The sequence below is a fragment of the Choristoneura fumiferana genome, chromosome 16 (genome assembly GCF_025370935.1).
Source record: "Choristoneura fumiferana chromosome 16, NRCan_CFum_1, whole genome shotgun sequence".
In the NCBI taxonomy this organism is placed as follows: domain Eukaryota; kingdom Metazoa; phylum Arthropoda; class Insecta; order Lepidoptera; family Tortricidae; genus Choristoneura; species Choristoneura fumiferana.
The window spans coordinates 4187336-4192002 of NC_133487.1; positions in this window are offsets into that span (position 1 = coordinate 4187336).

The window sequence follows — 4667 nt, forward strand, 5'->3', positions numbered from 1 at the left end:
CTAAAACTAGAGTAAATTGTTGGTCGTAAGGACAGTAACAAACAGACATTTTAAAAATTGAGGTTACTTTATGGGTGTAACTTAAATTAAAATACCTAGCTTGCTTCTTTTAGTTCATTATAATACCTTGTTAATGTTAGGTCGTAGGAGGCATCAAAACAGATGGTTTTTAGAACTTGTAGTGATTGAAACCACAACTCAAGCAAGCATACTCCCAAATGTGCAAGAAATAGTGCAAGCAAGCGTGCAAGAAAGCATGCAAGCAAGCATGCAAGCAAGCAAGCAAGCAAGCAAGCATGTAAGCAACCACCTAAGCAGGCTTGCAAGTGAGCATGTAATTTTGTCAATCAAATCAACAAACATGCAATTTTATCGGCCTGGGTTAGATGAACATCGCGGGTTACCCCGATCCCGCGATGACAGGTCTATGGTATCTCCTCCAGCGCTCATGAAGCGGGCTGGCGTCCCACTCCCTCACAGCTGCAATCAGTGTGTTAGAGGAAGCATAAATAGTGCAAGCATGCATGCAAACAACAAATCAAGCAAGAATACTCCCAAATGTGCAAGAAATAGTGCAAGCAAGCATGCAATCAAACATGCAAGCAAGCAAGCATGTAAGCAATAATGCAAGCAAGCAGAGTTAGTACGCCAGTGGTGGTAGTGAAAATCATTTCATCATCATCGTCATCAACAACATCATCAGTTCGTTTATCGCTACCCCCCGGAACTATGCTATTTTCCGGGAAAAAAACTTATTTATTTGGCGATTTTTAACAGCTGCAATATCTTCCTTGACCCTCTCAGCCATAAACAAACAAGTCAGCCATAGCCGAGCATTTGTTGGAATCAGGACCAAACCACTGGATTGAGCTTCACAATCCCAAATTCTGTCCACGGAACGTCATTTCTACTCAAGAATGGTACGTGAAGCAGTTGAAATAAAAAAGCATAAAAATGTCAACCGGGACGATGGATATAAGCTTTCATCTTCGTGGAATCCTGTTATTAATAAGTGTCGACGTCGGGATGAGTGTTGTGAGTCGGTGTGATGGGGTGACAAATAAAAATCACCAATTGCGGGTAGTTCGTGATACGAGTGCTGGTACTATTAGTGATCAAGTGCGGGTAATTCGAAGGACTCGCGCTGCTAGGCAGACTTGACACCCCACACTTCAGTCCACTCGTGACCACGACCACTGCAAAGTTGCCGAAACGTCGAGGTAAATATTACTCGTGTGTGTTAGCGTGATAAGTCCCGTTGGTGGTATTTTGACTATGAGTGAGAATCACGAAAGTTTAAAACGTTATAAAATTTATTTGAGTTTTATTTAACTTTCAACTTATAATGTCCATTTAAAGAAAATGTTACAAATTACATATTTTTAAAGGGGACGTACAAAATTATGGCTTTTGCGCGTTATTTTAAATAATTAAAGTGGTTCTTTGAGTTAATTCACCATTTTTTTTAATTTTTCTACAGGAACTTACGTCCAAATATGTAGCAAATAAAATATAAAATGTCCTATAAGACCAAAAATCGGTTACTACATTATTTATTTATTTACGGTTTATGGGTGTAAGGGGCTATGACACCCGTATGTCACGGGCGTAAGGGACAGCTATTTTCTTATTAAGCTTTTTACGAAAATGTCTATAGTTTCACGTTGAAAAGCAAGAAAATTCAAGATTTTACGTAATTATAACGTCCTGCTAAGTTAAACATTAACAATGCTGTGAGGGTTTGAAAATTACCAAAACTTCTTTTTGCTCTCCTGAAAGTAGCATTTGTCCCTTACGTCAATTGAGACTTCCACCATCGATATTACTTATTTTTTCGCGTCGGAACCCTATTTCGGGCGTGTCCGTCACGCTCTTGGTCAGTTTTATTTCTTAGTCTTAGTCTTTCGTAGTCGTGTTATAGACGAGACTAATAATCTATGGGTAATAAATAAAGCGGTAAAAACGCTACAAAATCTAATTTGTTTAAATAAGGACGGAAACAATTTTATTTTGAAATACTCGTAACGAATCTCAAAACAGAATGGGCATATATGAAAAAAGCTATACAAACAATGTCGCCTGTGTTTACAATTTGAGCTAAACTGCCGATTGCTGGATGCAAACTAATGTATACAAAATAACAGGCGCTTTTAACAGTCCAAAACATGGCCTTTCTTATATCTAGTGGGCGGATGACGGATGCAATTTACGTCAAAATCATGTCGAACGATATGTACGTAATATGGATATGAATACAAATTGGTTTAAAAAAGAGAACATAATTGAAATAGTTAGATTATATTTTATTGTTGTATTAAAAATCACATTTTCTATATTAGGTACATACTTATTATTTTCAGTGCATTATTTTATAGTTCGCTATCCATCTACGATGTAAGAGGTGCGTATTCGTAAAGTGATATTCTACACCATTATTGGAGCCGTGTGGCCGAGTGGTTTGACCTACGGCCTCAAGCAGAGGAATCGTGGGTTCAAATCCGGCTCGCACCTCTGAGTTTTTCGGAATTCATGGGCGAAATTACATTTGAAATTACCACGAGCTTACGGTGAAGGAAAACATCGTGAGGAAACCTGGACAAACCTGCGAAGAAATTCAATGGTGGTGGTGTGAAGTTCCCAATCCGCACTGGGCCGCGTGTGGAAACTACGGCCCAAGCCCTCTCATTCCGAGTGCCCAGCAGTGGGACGTATCGTCCTATTACTGCAAATACCTATTAAGTGCAAAAAAACGTTTCGAGATAATGCCATTTGAAAGTTTGACTGTTATTTTCTATATCAAAACGTGAACAAATTTACACAGCATTTAAAAATCCCTAAGCATAATTTTATATCGTTTATTACCAAGTCATGCAAAAGATCCAGACTATATCAAATAGACGATAAAAACAAGATTAAAAATAAATAGTCGCGTACATAATAGGTATTGGCTGTTAAAATACTGGTTTGTGTATATCCCACAGGAAAGCATTTATGGCTGCGTATCTATTTGATTTAGCTTTACATAAGATATAATTTACCTCCAAACACAAATAACAGGAAACACTTATTAGTTTCTGAGTTTACATGACTTTACTGAAAATCTACCGAGTATAAGCGGTTTTACCTGTAAAAAAATTTGGAACTTCTTGTTAAAGGCTCCTTAGCTTCACTGAAATATTTACTGATTACCGTGTTTTTTTATCAAAGAAAATAGTTTTGCTAAGAATAGGATTCACGTAATAATAATTTTGTTGGTGTTTGAATAAATAAAAAACTGAAATTAATCACTGTATTAAAAATGATACAAAAAACATTCCTTAACCAATATTTAAAAAAAAATGTTAATAGTCGTCTTCATCGCTGCTGGATTCTGATGCTGCTACATCTGGAACTCGGTCCACAACATCATTATCGCAATCAAGCGAGCGAAACCAACCATGATACTCTTCGGGAATGACACTTTTATTGCAAAGACCGAGTAAACCCCTTTCTTTGCTGCAGAAATCGCCAAGGGTTTCTTATAAATTTTTCTAAACGATGAGTATAGAATGCTTCAGGAGTCGGTGGTGGTTTACGGAGGTGGATTTGACTTGTTGCGTTGGTTTCTTGTGCTGTATGGAGGGCCTGATTGAGGTGTCACCATGTTGCGAGATGTTGGCGCAGCCCGTGTGAATAAGTTGAGGTAATCCTCCGATGCGTCGTAATTGAAGTATATTTTTGAGCTGCCTTTGACGTATTTTATTTTTTTAATCTTTAGCCACAGGGTATTGTTCCCATTACAGTCTTTTGTTTTATTTTTTAATATATGTTCAGCTAGTCGTTTTAGGTCGTAAACTCGTTGTAGTTAAATTCTTTAACATGGCAACGAACTTTTACACCTTTTTTTGACAGTTTTGTTGATTCCTCTCCATCTAGCACTCTTGTAAATATTATCCAATCCGTTATTGAGAAGACATCTGCTGGTGTGCATGGAATCGGCTTCCATGTATGAATGGCCAGACTCCAGAATTTCTGTTCAATGACCTCCAGATGGTCTATTGTTAAAAGCCATAGTAAAATAGCTGTACGTTTTTGGTTCCGATTTGACCACCGCAGGTATCGGAGAACAAGGATTATACTTGTTACGTCCTTTGAAATACAATTTGACAAGTAATGGATCAAAATTGTACCAATCTCGGCGCTTCCCTTTTGCCATGTATCTTGGACCAACAAAAGCAAAAGGCATTGTTGGTAAAGTACGGTCAAATTGTTTGTATTCGGTTAGTTTTCGTACGTAATAAGCAAGCTTATCTTTGAACATGGTATTGCTTCCTTGTTTCTCGAAATCTGCGGTGGTCAAAATCGGAACCAACGTTAAAGATATTACTATGGCTGTTAACGAAGTAGACCATCTAGAGGTCATTGAACAGAAATTTCTGGAGTCTGGCCATTGGCATTCATACATGGAAGCCGATTCAATGCACAGCAGCATTGAAAGCGGAAGAAGAATAGATGTCTTCTCAATAACGGATTGGATATATATTTACAAGAGTGCTAGATGGAAAGGAACCTACAAAACTGACAAAAAAAAGGTGTAAAAGATCCTTGCCATGTTAAAGAATTTAACTACAACTAGTTTACGACCTAAAACAACTAGCTGAGCATACATTAAAAATAAACAAAATACT